This window comes from Varanus komodoensis, unplaced genomic scaffold (genome assembly GCF_004798865.1).
Source record: "Varanus komodoensis strain SLA01 unplaced genomic scaffold, ASM479886v1 scaffold36, whole genome shotgun sequence".
Classification (NCBI taxonomy): domain Eukaryota; kingdom Metazoa; phylum Chordata; class Lepidosauria; order Squamata; family Varanidae; genus Varanus; species Varanus komodoensis.
Genome location: NW_025335873.1, coordinates 1133955 through 1154169, shown reverse-complemented (window position 1 = coordinate 1154169; position 20215 = coordinate 1133955). Strand labels below are relative to the sequence as shown.

At 54.3% G+C, this 20215-nt stretch overlaps 1 protein-coding gene across 2 annotated transcripts in view; it reads right to left on the bottom strand.

Moving 5' to 3' along the window:
- Positions 1-19857, bottom strand: part of RAPGEF1 (Rap guanine nucleotide exchange factor 1) — a 74173-nt gene extending 54316 nt beyond the window's left edge. For both annotated transcript variants that reach the window (XM_044439904.1, XM_044439902.1), the window contains exon 1: positions 19773-19857. The gene's annotated coding sequence lies outside the window, so the exon portion shown is untranslated. The remainder of the gene's footprint in view (positions 1-19772) is intronic.
- Positions 19858-20215: the final 358 nt, after the last annotated feature.

Here is a 20215-nt window from a genome sequence, read left to right as displayed (position 1 = left end):
GCAAGGGCACAGAAGTTTCGATTAAACCCCAGAAAGTGAGGGATGGATGCGGGGGTGGGGGGGAGTTTCTGTGGAAACGGGGCAAGATGACAGCTCTGGTGTGAAAGGGAGCTTGGAACCGGAACTGTGAAGAGTGGATTTGGGGGGCAGGAGCATCTGGCTAAGCAGTGCAACACACTGCACTACGCACTGCGCTTAGCGGGGGGAGTGGGGCTGTGACAAAAGTTTTTACAGTGGAGGAACCCGAAAGGGGGTCAGTGGGCTCCCTGGAGCCCCCGGTCTGCAAAACTCCACTAGCTGCTGGAGGCTGGGGAAGAGAAGGGGCAGAGATGCGCATCTATGCCAGACCCTCCCGCTGGGAGCAGAGCTGGGGTCCTTCCGCCACAGCAAGCACTCCCGCCACCATGCTCCACCGTGCCTTCGCCTGCACAGAGTTCCTGGTTGCCACGGGTCAGTGCTTAAGTACAAGGCGGCAACCAAGCCAGGGGGGTGCGGGAGACGGAAGTCTTACCAAGGACAAGGAGTGGCCGGGGTGGTTCTGCGGGAGACGAGGGCGACAGAGGCCTCGACAGACACCTCAAAGCTTGCCTTGAGAACGGCATCATCTCCAGATGGGCCCCCATTTCTATGCCCCCTGCTTTCTAAGACCTGTTTGGGCCCTTGGTGGTAGATCTACCCTGCTGTGGCAACCACTCCACTCATGCCTTTTAGACCAGCGCTGGTATGCCTTCCCCTCCTCCTCTGATAATCAGGGACAAAGCAAAACTGGCAGGGGAGCAAAACTCTCACCAGAGAGTGGCGGTGGCCACACCGCTGAAGCCCCCCCCCCCCCCGCCCTGCCCACCCCTGTGGCCAAGATGTTTATCCAGTGACTGAAGGTGCACCAGGCACACCTGCACGCACAATCTCCCCGGGGAGGGGAGCCGCCAGCCCTGTTTACCTTTGCTCATGCCAGGTGGCCTTGGTGCTTTTCTTTTCAAACAAGGCAAGGGAGGGCACGATAACGGCCAGGCCAGGAAACCGGCCCACCCGAGCCTGAGCCTTTGCAACCCGCCCGGGTGGAGCTGCCGACGGGTTCCCTGCAGGGAAAGCAGCCAAGAGCCAGAGGAAGCAGGCGGGGGGGGGGGGGTGCGAGCCGCAGGGCCGAGGGAGGAAGACGCTCTTCCTTGAGGGCGCTTCTTGGCAGCCCCTCGGCCATGGGGCTCATCCCCCGCGGGGTGTGCTCAGGAAGGGCTGGAGCAGGACGGCCCTCTTCCACCTCCACTGGCCGGGGCAACACTCGGTGACTCACCAACCTGATTGTCTTGGATGCCACCCATCGGGGCTGCCAGAGGAAGCCAAACATTTTTATTTGCCAAAGAGGTTCTCCTTTTCCTCCAGATTTACTCTCTTTCTCCCTCCACGGGAAGCAAGTGAGGCTTTTCGAGCACTGCAGCCACGGCAGAGGCAGAGGCAGGGAGAGGGCCCGGCGGCTCAGGCAGGGGCTGCAGGTCTGAGGATTGTGTCGTCTCCAAGCAGAAGCTGGAAGCAGGCTTTCCTCTCCCCAAACAAATGCTCTGTCCATTTGTGTTCAAAGGAGGGATAGCAATAAATTCAGCGCTGAATATGGAGTCTTTCAAGGCACCACCACTTCTTACAAAGCCACTCGGGTTCTTTTAACATCAGAAGAGAGAAAGAGTGTGTGTGTGTGTAGGGGGGTGGGGTTAAATATTAAATAAAAATAAGATGAAAGGAATGGGGAGGAAGAAAAGCTATCTCGGGAGAGGCTTTTAAAGCATTGTGAAGATTTTCTGTGGGGGCTTGGTTTAGTTGGGTGGCAACGCCGAGCTTGCCGAGCACTTTCTTTCTGTCCTGTGTGGTAGTTATTTTGGTCCAGACTAATGGCTTTGAAGGACGCAGATGGTTTCGAGTAGTCCTGCGAGGAAGGACAGCCACAAAGGATGCCTGAGGTCCCTTAACCCAGCCGCAGTTCTGCTCACTGGCCAGTTGTGCTGGGGGCGCTGCAGCTCAGCAGAAAGCAGGCCGAGGGGGACTGGCGGTGGGGCAGCGGCCACAGTGCCTGGGTTGAACCGAAACATCCAAGCACCCCTTGTTCCTTGAGACCACAGTGGCCTTAATCACGGCACTAAGGAACCCCTACCTTTGGGGGTGGCAGGTGGGCATATTTGGAATTTTGCGAGTGCATGGTGGGCACACTCACAAAATGGCTGCCGCAGGTGTGCAGCTTGCTCATCCACAACATGGCTGCTGTAAAGGCCTGGCCCAAGCACTCCCAGAAGGTAAACTAGTAAGGTTAAAAGAAAAGCAACTCAGCCTAAGAGGCTCAGTTCCAAGACACGGGTGAGAATAAGAGGGAGAAGGACCATGTATCTCGCCCCACCTCCCCTGCATGAAGAAAAAGCAGGCTGCAAGGCAATAATAATAGCAGTAACAATAATAAATGTGGCAGCAACCTATACCTTCCGATGTCCCCATGAAATGGCAGGACGGAGCCTTCTTCATTCAGAACAGGTGCTGATCCTTCCCCAGAGACGTAAGAAGCCTCAAGACCCCCGGCCGATGCACCCTATTTTAATTACTATTATTTCATATCCGCAGCCAAAGCTCTCTGGGTGGTTTACATCAAACAGCATGCTGCCCTCCACACACTTTGGAGTACAACCCCCATCAGCACTAGCCATCGTCCTGGTCAGGTCGAGCTGGTGTACATTGACTGGAAGCGAACGGAGCCACGACAGAATGGGTTTGGATGCTTGGATGAGCTTCCAAGATGTGCCGAAGTCCAAAATTAGAACAGAGCAGGAACATCGGAAGCTGCCATATGCTAAGCCGGGCCCCTGGCCTGCCTCATCTGGGATCGCCAACAGCGAGTGACAAGCGCTCTCCGGGATCTCTGGCGCAGCATCCTCCCCAGCCTGGTCTGGAAACGCCGGGGACCTTTGGCCTGCATGCACGCCACGGGCTCTCCTGAACAGCTATGGTGCCTCCCCTGGCAGGTAGACTGCAGCCGGTCAGACGGGCAAGCAAAATGAAGCATCCCCCCTCACAATGCCTGACCGCCTGGTGGTCTGATGCATTTATTCGTTTATTTAAAACTTTTATATGCTGTCCCCTCATGCCTTGGCATCTCGGGACGGCTTACAACATAAGCATGCACGGCACGTGACCTTAGCTGAGACAACTGTGAAGGAACGGTCAGGCGAAATCATGGGATGAAGCCCTAAGAGCACAAAGCCTTGAAAAATCAGACCACCTAGTCACCTATGGTGAGTTAACACTTTCCTCCAGGTGACCAGGAGAGCTAAATGTACAAGAACTGGTGGTTTTCTGTGAAGCTTCAAATTGCTAGTACAGGCCTTTGGAGCTTAAAGAGGCAACTGCAGCAGGGGATGTATTTCCAAAGCTGTCCTCAAATGCTGGGCAGTGGGAACAACCCGTGCAGGATGGCCAAGCCATCACACCTTCCTTGCACATTTCCCAGAGAATTTTGCTTGGCCTCACTGGGAAACTGGTGGCGCTGGTCCAAATGGAACTTCCTCGGGCCAAACCCAGCCAGGCATTCTCAGGAAGGGCTTCAGGAGCAGAACGGTCAGCGCAACTGAGTTTGTTCAAGTTGAAGGACAGCCTAGTACTGTGTTTAGCGCTGCACTTTAAGAAGAATTGCAGACCGAATGGAACAGGTTCAAAGGAGGGCAACAAGGATGCTTGGGGTGTAGAGAACAAGTCGTTCGGGAAAAGTGGAAGGGTCACTTTTGGGAGATTTACATGTGGGAGATATACTCGTGCTGGATTTCAGGAATCCAGAGGCTCCAGATGTTGCTGAACTTCAACTCCCCTCAGCCCCCGTCTCCACAGGAAGGGATGATGGGACTTGAGCTTCCACTACATCTGGAGGGCACAGGATTCCCTGTTTGTGCCCAATAGCACTGACTGATGAGGTCTGAAGTTGACATGTACCAGCAACTGTTCATCTAGGCCTGAACCTAACCAAGACGGAGAGGGAACGGTTACCTCCCCCTCTTTTAGGATGCACAGGAAAGCCCGGAGGACAGGACTGGGGTTCAGGGGCGCGTGCCTCATGGGAGCACAGATGCTCACCATTCCTGCAAGAAGGAGGCACGTCACCAGAGGTGAGGTGGAAACTGGGCTTGGCCAGCTCAGGGAGAGAATGGGGGCAAGTTATGGCAGGCATCTCTCGGTACCTTCTAGCTTTGCAGGCCCCGCGCAACCTTCCGGCCCCTGAATGGGGAAGCCACGGCCGGGGAATACTTGCTCCTTTCAAGCTCCGTTTCCGGGCCTCCTCCTGCAGTAGAAAGCAGCAAGCCAGGCAAGAGGGACACCTGGCCTGGCCTGGCCTGGCCAGGACAGTCCTAGAGGAGAGAACTGGGATTCATTAGGCACAAAGGAAGCCCAGCACGGAGCAGCCTGGACGATGTGTGTGCAGGTGTGCGTGTGCAACTCATGTACACCTCCCTTGATTACAAATGCCCTCTCCCATTCTAAGGGCGGGAGAAGACTATCTCCCCCTTTGCTCTGGTTTCTTTGGAAAGACAGATACTTGGTGGGCTATTATAGGGTTAGGGACACACCAAAAAATCTAATTTACCTAGGAAACCCCTTTGGCATGCAGAAAACCCTGTGGGCAGCTGATGGGCCCTGTCCCTGAGGCTCCAGAACAGAAGATGATGGGGGAAATGGTGGAGGCCTTTCAAAACGAAGCACCTCCCAAGTGTGGGATTCAACGCGAGCTCCCTGAGACAGCCACAGCCTCCAGAAAAGAATAAATGGAATTTCGATTGTTGTGTCGATGTGTCACAACGGGCACATACTGCTCTGCATCTAAGCAGATTCTGGAGCAGTGAGTGGTACAGAATGAAAACGCTGAAGGGAGTGTTTCATCTGGTTCAAGAGCACAGCAAAAGGAGAAAAACAGCCGTCCGCACTCCGGTCTGCTTCTCATTTCCCTCTGGAAGGCTTGGTCCTTTCTGCTCCGAGAAAAACAGAACAAAACAGAACAAAACAAAACCCCAACCTTTGTAACGGGGCTTCGATTTCAAGGCGGGTGGCTGGAAGCTGGGCAGCTACAAGAGCCCCATGTTGCCGGGGGCTGTTTATCTGTTGCCGAGGCAACGGGATGATGTCATTGCCTTCGCCAGAAGAGCGCACAATTGCGGGGGCTTTGGGGAGCATCCCGGAGAGGGAGAGCCTACCCCGGTTCATCAGGTCAGGCGCACAGCACTCTGGAGACCGATTTTCATTTCTTATTATTTAGGGAAGTGCCAGCGAACACCCTCAAAAGGGACAGGAAAGGAGTCCAGAAGCCAAGGCTGGCGAAAAGCAAGGGCAGGGGATGCTCCGCTGCTGGGGAAGCACAGAAAGAAGCCTGGAACAGCAAGCCCCTGGCTGGGAAAGGGAGATGGAGGAGAGGCGCGCAGGGAGAGAAGCCATGGTGCAGTGGGGTTGCTTCAGACCCCGAACGCTCTTTCAACCACCGTGTGCATTATTCATGCGTCCACCCCCGGCCCCGAGGCCCAGCAGGCCGTTCCACGCTCCGCAACTGCTTGGACATGTCAGAGCAAACCCAAAACATGAGGAGGCCCTTCCCAGTGTGTGCATTCTTGCATTTGGAAGTCATTTTAGGATCAAAGCATGGGTCATGACCACAGGAACAGAAGAGGCGCTGGGCTGCCGCAGCCCTGAAGCCAAACTCATTTACTTTGGAATACGCACCATTTTTATGGTGGAAAAGGATAATATATAGATCACAAGTCAAAATAATAAAAGGCACAGCTGTGATCGTTCTGCATCCACTCGGCAACTAGCCCCTACTGCTAAGTTGTTAAAAAATAAGGAGGACGCTGCCGTGGACAACATCCTCTGCGGCGGGCCCAGCACGCCCATGCCAGCCCGGGTGTGGATGCAGGGCCTGTTTGCCGTTGGCCCCGCACCTGCTGTGCTCTCATGGCGCTGGGCTGCAGCAGATCTGGACTCTGATCCTGAGTTCCAACCGTAACTGGCCTATCTTGCAGGGTTGGCGTGCTGAACCAGAGCCCCTGTTCCGGTGGGGTCTCCACCATTCCTAACCCCTAGCAGGGGCTCTGTCAAAACCCCCCTGCTGCGCCTGGCCCCCTGGTTCTGTCCACAAAGCTTGCAATGGGGAAACAGAGCTGTCTGCCTCTTTGAAATGGCCACAGCTCTAGCCGGTGGTGCAACTGCTTACGGAGCCCATCACCCATGATCCCCGTCTGTATGAGTTCCGGAGAGGGCCACCATTAAACCATGGTGGTTGCTACAATGAAAGGGTCTCACGGATTTGGGGAGCTCTTTGACAGAATGCTTGAAAGAGGGGGCTCGCCACAGGCAGGCCTCTCCCTCAAGGAAGGTCTCCCGAAGGACCCCGGACAGCCCCGTTCGCTGCAGACGTGTTGGCTCTGCCCCAAGCAGCTCGTGGACGAAGCAGCCGCATCCCAGTGACTTTATCGCTCCTTGACACAGCGTTCAGTTGATGCCAGGGAACGCCAGCTGCAGGGGAGTTACAACAGGAAGGGCCATTTCCTTCATGCGTCCTGCTCGTGGGTGTCCCAGAAGCATCTGGTGGGCCGTCGTGGGAAAAGGGAGGCCGCGTAGGGTCCATCCAGCGAGGGCGCCTGGTGAGCGGAGCCCGCTTCCCACACACCAGAGCGCCTTCCAGCGAACTTAGGCAACTGTCCAGCTGGACGCTTTTGCGCCAGGGAGCACCCTGCACCCCAAGACAAGGTCTCTGCCAGGGGCATCCCTGTGCCTGCCCAGCCCAGTCCTCTGAGCACAGGTATATAGCACTGGCCCTCAGCCTACTAATCCCCCAGGTCCAAGAGGGATGGGCTGCAGCGCTCTTTGCTGGGTAGGGAATTCTGTCCCTAGTAGCTGAAGCTGTTGTTACAGACCTCGAGTTATTGGGGCTTCTTAAAATTAACTATTTTTTATTATTATTATTATTATAACATATCTATGGTGCCCCTTGCCGAAGCCTCGGGGCGGCTTACAACACAATAAGATACATTCAAATACAATAGAACATAATAAATTACCACTTAAATACAAAAATACAAAAAATACACTGAGATACAATAATATAAAATTAAAATTAACAGTATAAAATAAGTAAATAAAGAATATAGGAGGGGAAAAGAGAAGGAAGAAGTTGCCCTGGCCAGATCATATATTTTAACAATTAAAATGAGGTTTAAATAAAAAGGTCTTTACCTGGCGCTGAAAAACCAGTAACGATGGTGCCAGGCGGACCTCTTTGGGGAGTGAATTCCATAGGTTGGGCGCCACCACAGAGAAAGCCCTCCTCCGAGTACTTACTCTCCTAATTTCTTTCATTGAGGGTTCCCGGAGAAGGGGCTCTCCTGCAGATCTCAAGGGGCGGTCGGGCATATACGGACGTAAGCGCTCGTTCAGGTAGCCAGGACCCAAGCCGTTTAGGGCTTTATAGGTCATAACCAACACCTTGAATTGGGCCCGGGTTTCAATGGGAAGCCAGTGAAGCTGATGGAGGACTGGAGTCATGTGAGCATAACGCCCCGTCCCCGTCAGCAACCTGGCAGCTCTACTTTGCACCAATTGAAGTGTTCGGACCGTCTTCAGGGGAAGCCCCACGTAAAGCGCGTTACAGAAGTCTAGGCGGGAAGTCACCCACCGTCGCCAGGCAGTCGTACTCCAGGTAGGTTAATTATAATTAACGAACACTGCAGAGCAGAGGAAAAAGCAACACAACTCCAAGGTGCCCACTCCCAGGATGGCTCTCGTACTCATGGTGAATTCAGAGATACAGCATTGATGGACAGACAGACAGGCGCTCCCTTTTAGTCCCACGGCCCGGCATGCAAGGAAGCTGGCGAGGCCGGCTCCTTTCTGGTCCTGCCATACACACACTCTGCCTGTGCAAGGTGAGAAGGCACCAGAGGAGGGAAGCAGCGGTTTTAGACAGAGTCCTGCAGATGCAACCAAGTGTTTCACTCGTGGAGTCCCGAGAACACCTGGGCCGAGCCGGGGCAGCCCGTGTGCCGTGTCAGCATGCCGGAGGTGCTGGAGCTGGGGACCCCTGAAGCGAGATTCCAACCGTGGTCGGGGCTCACGCTCTGAGCTCTCCGCCCTCCTGGCCCAGGCCGCCAGTCCCAATACCGGGGGCTGGAAAATCCTCAGCTGCCCAGGCACCAAGACACAGAATCTGGTGCTGGGCAGAGCAGCCGGAGGTATCTTCCAGGCCTGGCTGCACACTGAGCCCGGGAGCACAGTGGCAACTGGTTACACCCGGAAGGCCCCAGTGAGGGCTTCGCTTGCCAGCGAATGCAGAATGAGCCCTGTGCGAGCACAGAGGCGGTGGTGCCAGAGGCTACAACCTCCTTCGCTTCCCCCATTGCACTTCAGAAAAGCGAGGAACCAGCTTCCCCAAAAGCTGCGCTCGCTTTGCTTCACATCTCTGACTAACCCGGCTCTGCCCTCGGGCCTGAGCTCAGCAGAAGAAGAGGCACGCTGCTGCCTGAGACGGAAACCTTTGCTTTTCTGAGTGATGTCACCACGGCATGCCGGAGGCCTGCCTCTGCGTGCAGAAAGATTACAAAGGAAGGCCGCGGTCCCATTTCTCCCGTGCAGAAGTGGAAGTCTAGGGCAACATGTGGCGGTCTTGGGGAAAAGAGCAGCTGCGCTTGCTCAGGCGGGCGAGGGCGAGCAGGTAGGAAGGGGGCCCGGGAAGAGCACGCTGGGTGCAGAAGCGACCCCTGCGCAACAGGCTGCGGCAGAGGAGAGAGGTGCGCCCCACGAAGCGAGGGGAGGGCGAGCAGAGGAGGCGGCTGGGGCAGGGACGCCTCTTGGGTGGCCAGGGCGCCAGGAGGGCCTGCCCATTCGGTTGCCCAGAGGGAGAGCTCTAGGCGGGCGGAGGAGGGCCAGAAGCCCAGCCCAGCTGCTCCCCACTAGCCAGCCCAGCTCGTGCTGGGGATCGAACTGGGGACCAAGGAGGGGCTCCACACCGGCCGACGGCCCTCCCCTCTTGCGCAGATTCCTTACAGATGCAGAGACCAGGGGCCGAAGGGGGAGCCCCGGCAGCAGAGCTTGTGCTCCGGCGCAGCTGCAGGGAAAGGCTGGGCCCAGATCTCTCGGCCCGTTTTAGCCGTGAGGATCTGGGAAATGAGCCGGTCACCCCAAAGCCGTGTGCGCACTTCAAAACTAAATCACTGAAGCGCCCTGCTCACGTCGCCGAACAATTCCCGGCGGGGGGCAGGCTTAACTCCCTCCGCACAGGGGGTGTGGGCAGCACTCCGTCACGCCTGGCAGACGGAGCCAGCAGCACCACCTGCTGCATCTTGCGAGCCGTCCTTGCGAATCGGAGGGAGAGCCCGGGGAGGACGGGCGGAGGGGGGGCAGCAGCTCTGGTATGTCGAATAGGTGCCGGGGTGAAGGGCGCCTCCCATTTCTCTCCCCATCCAACAGGAAGAGAGCGAGAGAACAGGACTAAGAGAAGCGGGCTTTGCAAAACACCTGCTATTAGGGCACCCGGCCAAAAAACCCTCCCCCAGCCTCGCGAACACCAGATGCATTCGCCTCCTACTCCCATCATCCCCAGCCAGCACGGACAATGAGCATTCGCCTCCTACTCCCATCACCCCAGTCAGCACGGCCAATGAGCATTCGCCTCCTACTCCCATCATCCCCAGCCAGCACGGCCAATGAGCATGCTCACAGAACACTAGAAGTTGCAGGCCAACACGGACCAATGCATCGAGGGGGGCACTATACTGGGGAAAGCTGTTGTGAACAACTTTTTTGCGGGGGGATACATCCACCACAAACTTGTGGTCTTGACTGCAGGGGCTATAAATGTAACACATGGGCTGCAGGGGGGTCTCACGTGGAGCGCTGCGGGCAGCAGCGCAGCAAGGGCTCCGGGAGCTGCACAGCCGAGCGAGTGACCAGAGTAACACAAAGGACTGCTAGAGGAGACATGGCGACCCGGCGTGGTAATAGCGACAGATGCGGTGTCAGAGGGCAAGGGAGGCCAGGATAACACACCAGGGCATCCAGGAAACCTTTGCATTTATTTAAGGTGGAACTTGGCAGTCGGTCACAGCTTACATGCAGTTAACTCTCGCCTTCTGGAAGCAGCGGCAAGCAACCGCCACCAGCCCGGCTTAAGTGTCTTATTTCCACCGGTTTTAACTGGGCCCGGCCTTCCGGCACCAAAGGCAGAAACATGAGTGCAAAAGAAACCCTTTCGGTGTAATAGGGGTATATACATTCCTAGGGAGGTCTCTGCGTGTACATTACACATACTCCGCCAGTGTTAAATTAAGGTTTTTACAATGGGACGGGGTGAGGTTCTATTCCACTCCTGGCAGGAGGAGCACAGCTGAAATGCTGGGCTGGAGAAGAAAACGCGGTTCACCAAGCATGCATTTCAGAACTGCGCATCGTTTTCGAAAGGCACGACTTTCTGTCCAAGGGGGGAATTGGCATCTTTTTCACAGCTTTCACACGGACCGGCTGTTTCTTATGAGCAACGCTCTTGTTCCAGCAAAATGAACCACGACTGCAGACACAAGTGCAAATCAAGCAGGGAGCACAGCCCAAAACCTGGAGACTCACACTCACCAACATGGCACCCTTCACCTCCAACCACTGGGCATGCTGGCTGCCAAGGCTGAGAACTGCAATCCAACACACCTGGAGGTCACTGGGCGTGGGGGTTGGGATAGATGGCCCTGAGTGAGGGGGACCTTGATCAGAAGCACTTCCTACACTCCACAGGAGGGCCATGGAAAGCATGCCACAGACCGTTCTGGCAGCTCGAAAGGAGCCGTGAGAGCAACATGGGCCATCAGCCTATGCATGAAGAGAGCTCATAGCTCTGCAGCAGGGAGCACGAAGATGCTGCCTTTGAACCCGGATCTATGGGGCATCTCCAGCTGGAAGCAGCTCTGCGGACAGAGCTGTGAAATCGCTCTGCCAGACACCCTACAGTCATACAGGTGACCCAGACTCCAAATAAAGCCGTTTCGTACATTCACTCATAGCCATAGCGATGTTGGAACATTTTAAAAAATCCATTTACACAGTGCCTTTGCAATACAATCGCTTAATCTTTGTTTGCCCTCTTGATGCCCGCGGCTTCTGCAGACGCGCTCACTGTAGCAACACAAAGAAAGTGGCGTTAGTAACTGAGCCAAGTGGCTAGGGCGGCCCTCGAGGAGCCCTGAAAGTCGAGATGGTCACCGCACCAGGATTCCTGTTGCATATCATCCCAGGCCTGGTCATGATCATGTGTGTATCTTCAAACATGCATGGCAGCAAATGTGTGGGAGCAAAAGGAAGGGAAAGGTGTCACAGGCAGCCTTCTGGCTATCGGGCGTTACCAAAACAACATAAATGCATAAGCGAAATAGAGAGATAGAGATGTGGCACCTTATGGAGACGTTCGGTTGCAGGAGCTCCAGGCAGCACAAGGACTGGTTGAAATAGGGCAAGAAACCGCCCTATGGCCAGGATTTGGTGGGCTGGGAGGACGACGGTTCAGCCAAAGGGCAAGGATGCAACAGAAAAACAACGGGCAGTGGGATTTTTTTTGTCTAAGTATAAGCTATCACAACAAACTGCACTAAAAATTGACAAAATTAATAAACACTGCTTAATGCCAGTGTCTGAGGACATGATCTCAGGCCATCGGTCCCTCCTAAGCATGCAAGCAAGGGGAGAGTGGGTCTGTTTCTCTGCATGCATTCTGGGTCGGGTGGTCCTTCCCGGCCTGTCCAGCTCACTCACCTCACAGCAGGCAAGGCTGGGGGTGCAAAGCCCATGGGCCCTGCAGGAGCACGAGCTCTGCCCCCTTCCCTTCCAATCCTCCCCCAGGGCTACAACACTGGCCTCAAGCGGTCAGGAGCTTTCTGCAGGCAGTTGCTGCCAGTCAGAGCAGACAGCACTGAGTCCGATGGTCCAAGAGTCAAATGGAGCAAAGCTCAGGGAACCAAGGTTCCAGAGAGATGCCAGGAAGTACTTCCTGACAGTTGGGACCATGAGGGTAAGGCATGGGCTTCCATGGGAGGCGGTTGAGGCCCCATCGGTGCGGGTGTTCAAGGACAGCCTGGACATGCACATGGTGGGCATGTCGTGAGCTGAGCCAGCTAGAGCCGGGGGTCAGACTAGATGGCCCGGGAGATCCCTTCTGACTCGCTCTGTTTCTGTTTCTAACTTGGTATAAGGCAGCGAGAGATGCCATGCAGCCCTCCAGGTGTGCCTGGATTGCAGCTCCCATGTTCCTTCACTACTGGCTAGGCTGACTGGGGCTGATGGAAGCTGCCGCCCAGCCACCTGTTCGCCATCCTTGGTGTAAAGCAACTGCTGTGTGGAACCAGCTGTCAAAATTTACAGAAAGCAGTAGAAAAGGAGCCGCGTCGTACAGACAATCTTGTCAAATAAGCCACCCACTGCACCTTTCCCCCACAAACTCATTAATCCCATCATAATGGAATCATGACTGCGGGGGCTGGGCTGGGCTCTCCAGCTGCCACTCACATTAATAGAAATAATACTGATGATAATATCCATTTCATTTCTCATGCACTAGTTCCTTATATGCAGTATGGTAACAACTTGGAAGCAACACGAACTGGGCTGGGTCTCCCATCTTTAACCGCAGTCCCCTGGCTGCAGGGGAAGCTGGAATGCTGGTTAAACCGGGGCAGGCACGACTCAGGGACCTCTCGAAACAAACACATCGCTGCTTCCTCATCTGCAGCGGTTACAATTCTCTTCTACCAGTAAGAAATGCTGCTAACCAACCGATACGTATACAAGGTTCCCTAGGAGCATATACTGGTTTGGAAATATTGATCTGATCTAAAAAGGCAGAACTGACATTGAGTGGCGTCTACAAATTAATAGCTATGCTAGAATCTACAGCAAACTGTTGTCAAGCTGAGTGGGGGAAAGGATCTGGTCAGCAAAATAATCCCAGAGGGACAGGAATTAAGGGGAGCATTAAGTGCAAATTTCAAAGAAAGCATTTACAAGTTGGCTTGTAGCTAGTACTTCACCTTTTTGCAGACAGAAGGGAAAAAAATATTGAAACAAGAGTTCAGTATTGGCACTGCAGAGTGGCAAAGGCTGAAATTTACTGTGTCTCCAGGTCCTACTTAACGATCAGAAACTATTCAGTTTTTATTTTAAATGAGGTTTTTTTAAATGAAGGTGGATGGTATCCCTCCAGATTCTCTGAGTATGTTTGATTCTGTTAGAGACTTCACTCCTAAATGAAGATCCTGAATTGGCTCCACATATGCCAACAGACAGCTGCAGAGCTGCACCCAGGACCAGAAGAATACGAAACCATTGCTGCTTAGATAGGCCTCAATCTATGCATACTGAAACAGAGAAGTCTTGCATCCTCCGGTATGCCTGGCTGGGGGCGGGGGGAGTTGAACCTCTTCCTTCCCTCTGAACATGTGGAGGATTGCAACCTAAGTGGGCAAACCTGGAAAAAGTTACAGAAGGGCAACAAGAAGAACCTAAGTTTATAAAAAATGGTGTCTCACTGTATCTGACTGGAATAAGAAGGTTTGGGATGCTGCCTTGGGGGGCACAGGATACTCTGGATACCCAGGAACGAGGTCATTCTGAGAGTGTGGGGACAGGGACGGGGCCCCGGGCATGCAGCGTGCCTTCCAGCATTCCAGCTTCCCTTCCTCCTGCTCCGAAGCACAGCAGCCCACAGCCAAAATTGGCCATCAATTAACTACAGTGGGAGGTGCAGGGCGGCCTGAGCAGGACCATGTCCTAGATGGTCTATATTTTCAGAGACATGTCTTTATCGACGTGTAATCCTTAGAGAATAATTTTAAAACTGCAAACAAAATACATGCATCATGCAACACAATTTAATGAGCAAGCTACGTCTCTGCTGGCCAACTTCCACCAGAAGCTTTAAATTTTCATTTCTTAATGCAGATTCCCGACAGTCTCCAGGCAGCCAGTTTGGTGAACCACAGAAATGGTGGCATTTTAGCATACCGACACACGTTCTCCCTCTATATCGCAGGAGTGACAAATTTGCAAGACACGAGTCTTCGTGAATAGCGCTGCACAAAAGGCTGAAGATTTCAAATGTGCATCCAGGCAACTTCCAAAATAGATGGAGATGCAAAAATGAGGAAACAAAGCGAGCAAACTCGTTTGATCAGCAGATTTAGGGACGCTAGGGCGACCCAACGGCCACAATGAAAGGGGCTTAGAAACCCCCAGCTTGAGCTGGCCGGGCTTTGCTTTGGTGAGGGAGGGGAGTGGAGGGAGGGCGTTGGCAGAAAACACCGACTTTCACCCTTGAACTTTCACCCTTGAACGTGTGGCTGCAGACTGGAAAGCCAGACCTAAAGGGCGTGGGAGGCACCTGATGCCAGCAACACTTCTGCTGTGTCACAGATCCTCGCTCTGCGGCTGCGATGCAGCGACACTGGCAAGGAAAGCCCTCCAGACTGTCCCAGCCAGCTCAGCCCTGCTCCACTCCTGCGCACTCAAGGCAGCGGCTGGCTCCATGGCGTCAATCCATCTCAAACGGGTCCTCCTTTCCTCCTCCTGCCTCAGACAAGACACCCTTAGGCTAGGATACCAGGAAGCCAGAGAACAGGGTGACACTTCACCACGGAGAGGACCTCAAAGAGCACCACGCCAGGCGTGGCTCATCCACAGAGCACTCCCAAATCCACCCTGGCTTAAAGCCCCCGCATTCCCCTTTGTTGTGAAATGTCCAACAGGCTGGACGGAGAAGGGCCTCTCCGCTGGCTCGCTCCCCCCCTCGCTGTGACAAAGTCCTTTTCAATCAGATCAAAATGCGTTGCGTTGCCGGAGGGGGCCATACTCTGCTCCCCTGCTGTCTCCCTAATTAACTGGGAGTGGACAACAGCTGTCCACAGCCCAGAGGCCTGAAAACTATCGGCACCAAGGCCTGGTTTCTGCGGGCATGGAGCTGGAACGACGGACGGGCAGACGGACAGGGCTGCTGGGGTGTGCAACAGATTTGGCTGCCCTGACGGCATTGGCACCGGGGAACCGGGGAACAAGCAAGGCCGCTCTCAAGAGTGAAGCCTCAGGACGGAAGCTGCAGAAACGACTCCCATGCAACAGACCTTCTGGGGCCTGGGATGTCGCGGCAGATGGGCCTGGCTGGTTGGGAGCGGCAGCCACTGCGGTCAGGGGGACAAATGAGGGGAGGCACCGGGGCCGAATGGTGCGCGAGCCACTTCTAGAGCATTGGCTCGAACAGGGGAGGAGGAGAAAGATGCGCTGCCCTGCAAGCAAAGAAATGCCTCAGGCTGGCACAACGACCCGCCATGAAACGGATGCGGCCCATCCACACTGCCGGCAGGCTGTGTGTGGGCTGGGAGGGCCCAAGGGACGCTGGGCTGGACCCATGGAGCCCCCTCCCTGGTCAGCTGAGGTGATTCCTGCTTTACAAGCCTGAATGAGCTGGCCTGTCGGGCATCGCCCACAGCCGTGACTCCCCCAGGTCTTGGGGCGAGGAAAACTCCCCCAGGCAACAATCCTAATGGAGGGGGGCGGGGGGTGGCATGCACAAAATCACGTTTTATTCAAGGTGCTCAGGACTCCCTTGAGTACTGACAAGAAAACGGAATGCCTCGTCAGCTCGCTTTCTGCTGAGGCAGGCATCCGACGAGCAAAGCCGCCCTATTCCTCGCAAGCAGTTACGCTTTTCCTAAGGCCTGGCTAGACAAGGCCATGTTCAGGCGGCAAGATTTGAGGAAGGACAAGGAAACCGCCGATCTGCGCAGGAAGGGATTGGACGATTTTGCATTGGTGCAGTGCAAGCTGGAAAGGCCTGGCTCCGATCCCAGCGCAAGGGGTGAGTGCGCGCAAGCTGCACTCCTGTTCCGGCTCTACCCCAGCTTCCCATCAGCAAGGCAGCGGCGAGAACTGGACTAATTTAGGCCTCCATGGCTATTAAGGCACAGTGCAGAAGTTCGCTCAGCCAGAGAGCTAAATTCCATGCTGAGAAATTCTTGGATGCTGTGGTCCAATGGTGGATATTGGGGGGGGGGGATGGAACATCCCCCCAACACCGCTAATATTAGCTTCAAGTTCTAATGGGCAGTAATTAGGCCTGAATGGTAGGAAATGTAGAAAACCAGGAAATCACCAGGAAGTCCCGGAAACCAGGGTCAGGCGTGGGAATAGGGTGTGGACTTTATGGGGAAGCTTGAAGGACAAGACTGGGACCCCAGGAGAGAAGAGAAATGTGAGCGCCTATCACACAATCAGCTTCCAGAAATGTTTGCTTTCTTTAAAGATGCTAGCCCTCATGGCTCAAGAAATCTCACCTTTTAGGGGAGCAGGGAAACACATGACAGCTGCCTGGCAACTACTCTGGAAAGAGTTCACTAGTACAAACTGGAGAAGATCAGTGATGGTGGGAAAGCAGTCTTTCTGTGATCTTGTTAGCAACCTTCTCATTGAAACATCCAGACAGGTATGGACTAGTCTAGTCACATTGGGATTAAACAGGTGTTTGCATTGATCTAGCATGGCTCTAAGAAAGAAGGAACTTTCGAGGGAACGTACAGAAAAGAACAAACAAAATCCCAAAAAGGTAGGCGTACAGTTCCTTTTCAGAAATACCCAATTGTGGGGAGAGGAGAAAAAAGAAAGATCTACAAACATGGTGCAGAGAAAATAGTTAGAGGTCTTTTTTTCCCTGCTGCTCTGAGTAATACTAGAATCCAGAGTCATCCAATCTGATTGATTAGCAGTTAGATTCAAGTGGGATAAAAGGAAACAGTTTGTCACACAACGTGCAATTAATGGAATTTGCTGCCACAAGCATGCAATGCCACAAGAGAAGGCTTTAAAGGGGGATTACACAAATCCACAGGACACTGACCTATCAGCGGCTCTCAGGCATGAGGGAAAACAGAACTTGCTGCCTTGGCCAGCCCTGGATCCATCATTCCCATCCACCCTGTTGCACTTTCCGTGACTTTCGCTGTCAATCCAGCGGGAAACAAAAGGGTCTTGAAAGTGGATCTCACCGAACCTAATGGCCCAGCTCTGTACCTGGGCCAACTCAAGGAAGGGTTCGTGGCCAGGGTTGCTTCGAGGACATGTGCCGTTTTTATGCAGACAACCAAAGCACGGATAGGGTGGGAATAAATCACTGACACACAGATCGTAATTCTGCACTCTATCCTTCCCGAGCGAACCCCAGCCTAGGACTCTCAACCACCACGCCATAATGCAGGATAATCCAAAGAGTGGGAGAGGCCGCTGCTCGGCCTTGCGGGTGGTGCTGGCATTTCCTGCTGGTGCTGAGGGGTCCCCAAGTTCCTCCCCCCTTCCTCCATACGGCTTACTCATAAAAAAACAGCTGCTTTGGCAACTGTCAGCAGCAGCAGGAAACTTCCCGGTGCAAATATGTCAGTGTGTCCGGCACAGAGAGGCAGCGGGAAGTCGGAACCTTTTCCCCTCCAAACAATTCAGCCCAGGATCTTGGGACCTCGCGGCCCCGGCTGATTGCCGCCGCCAGTCCTTTCAAGAAACGGCTACACCCTCCACACAGCTGGAAACAGAACGTGCCAAAAGGGAAAACGGCTCGCACAGGGTTCCCAGGGTAAGAAGACATCCTGAAGTCCCAGGACTGATATTGTTTTCAGTGCACGGGAATGTATCTGATACCCCCAGCCACTCCAAGCACAAAAGAGGATCCCTTGCCATGACTTGAGTTTCACATGAGAAAATTCTTCTGAGCTTTCTGTGTGACGATCTCGGCACGTAACACCAAACCGTTGGCTTACAGACTGCGAAGCTGCCATGAGTGAGAGGCACATGGCCTCCTGTGCTCCTGCCTCCCACCTTGGAAAGCTGCTGCTGTTGATGCTGACAACGTGACGATAATGGACAACAGACTGCCCGCCGTGAGGCAGGTCCCCATGTTTCTCATCAGCGCTGCACTGCCCGACATCCTGACGAGCATCTCCGTAAAAGGGAGACAAATGCAGCCGCCATACATAAAGGAGGGCTGCAGAGCACATGGTTTGCCTTCCCTGCTGGGACTGCCACCTCGAATGGCTCTGAAACTAAGAACCTCTTCCCTCCTGATCCCCTTTCCTTTCATGCTCTAGGCTTCAGGGCGGGGGAAAACTTCAGGAGGTTGCGAGTGGAAGTAAGCTGCCTGCACCCCCATGAAGTTCGTGAATGATGCAACGATGGCACCCTAAAAGCCCCCTTTGAAAGAGGGGCTGTTGTCACCAAATGCGGCATTTCTAAACTGAAAAGAAGCGGGTACTCCTTCAAGACACAACTCGGTTCCCCAACTTAGTACATGTGAATGCGGCTGATCTTTGTGCACAGGAAAGAGGTTTGGGCCTCTTTAATGGAGTCTGGTACAGCTGTACTTAGTGACATGCTGCGGTGAGGGCAAGTTCGCGATGGCCTAAAGGAAGCCTTAATCAGGTCATCTTTGGATGGAGTGTAACACCAACGGGATGGAACAAAATACCCCCCTCTAATGGCTTTAGGTTCTGGAAACATGCTGCAGATCATGTAGACTTTATGGCTAAGCTGTAACTCGATTTGAAGATCCAGCTCTGGAGGCAACATGCCAAATCACAGGATTTATGCTTACTAATAGAACTGCATTGCTTAACGGCCTCAACAAATCTTTTCGTGCTTCTGAAAGACTTTTGATTTTGGACGTGTTCGCTGCAACAAAGAAGGTAACGCTAGCCAGTTAACACAAAGGGCCCAACTGCACACACAGTCCAAGGAGGCCTGATCTGAAGCACTGAACGCCCCAGAAGTGGACAACCGGACAAGGCTGGGAGGAGAAATGGGCTCCGTGCAGCAGAGCCGGCAGAGGGACAGGGCCGTGCGCCACTCACAGGCCGTAACACCGGCTCCGCTCAGAACAGGCAAGGTGCTCTGCAGCGCACCAACTGCCGCACAGTTATTCATGCTCATTGATGGCACCTGGATCTCAGCTTCCTAATGGATTCAGATATGCGAGGCCGCTAGCAATGATGGGGTAAAAGGCAAAGCCAGACAGAATTATAGCTCACTCCAGGGAGCATTTGATTAAAAAATGCAGCAGGTGCGGACAGCAATCTGTCAGTCAAGGGGCTGGGAGAAATGAAGTCTTTAGTAGGCATCCGACAAATTAAGCTGGGAGGGGGCATGCTGTCTCATTTATTCTTTTTCCCACCTATTCTTTTCCCAGGCCGGAAATGGCAGCATAAAAGCCCCGTGTGTGGGACTACAACTCCCAGAATTCCACAGCCCGCAGTTTGGAAATGCCGAGGAAAGGCTGTGCCTGCAGATGCTGGAGGCCCGTCTGGCCCTCTACTGCCCCACAGGCCGCCCCTTGCCATGCCCCACTCCAGCCTGCTTGCCTGTTCGGAACAATGTATGGGAACACGGAGCTGCTCCCTCCGAGCGGGAAGCGCCAGGGGCTCCGTGGCAGAGCCTGCTTTGCATGCAGGTGGTCTCGGCACCTCCACGGAAAGCACCTGTGGGAAACCCTGTGAGCTGCTGCTGCTGCCAGTCAGTGCCAGTAACACTGGGCTAGAGGCAATACTGCTACGTGGCTAGAGAAGTGCGAGCAGCATCCTTGCAGCTGTGCCAAACTGAAGCAGCTCTCCGATGCCCAACACAACTGCGGAGGCCCTGCCCTTCCTCCCCTTGGGTAGCCCCGTTCTGGGATGTCTTGGACAGAAGGTCGCCATCCTGGGTTTGCTTACCTGAAGGTGAACACGATGGGCCCTGACTCGGAGCAGACACTTCTGGGGTTGCACTGAAGGCCCAGGCAATCCGACATCGTTGATCTGGATACTAGGGAAAGCCAGAAAACGTTGCTGGGCTAGCACAGCCCATCCAAGTGGATCTCTCTCCAGCTCAGCTGGGTTTGATTGTTGCCCTGCCTGCGTGCAGTAAGCACCTCACAGCAAAACGCATGCTCCCGGGCACAAAGCAGGCACAGGTTAATTAGCGGGGAGGGAAAACTGCCTCTTGGGGAAGCTTCTCCATTCCTCCCGATTGGTAGGTAGGGACTTGCTAGTGAACTTCCAAGAGACTCCAGGATTTCCTGGAGCACGGTTTAGGAATTACTCTATTGAACAGCCAGTGGGAGAGAGGAACCAGGGCTCACGGGGTCAAAGCACTGGGCCTTCCAGGGGAGCAGGGC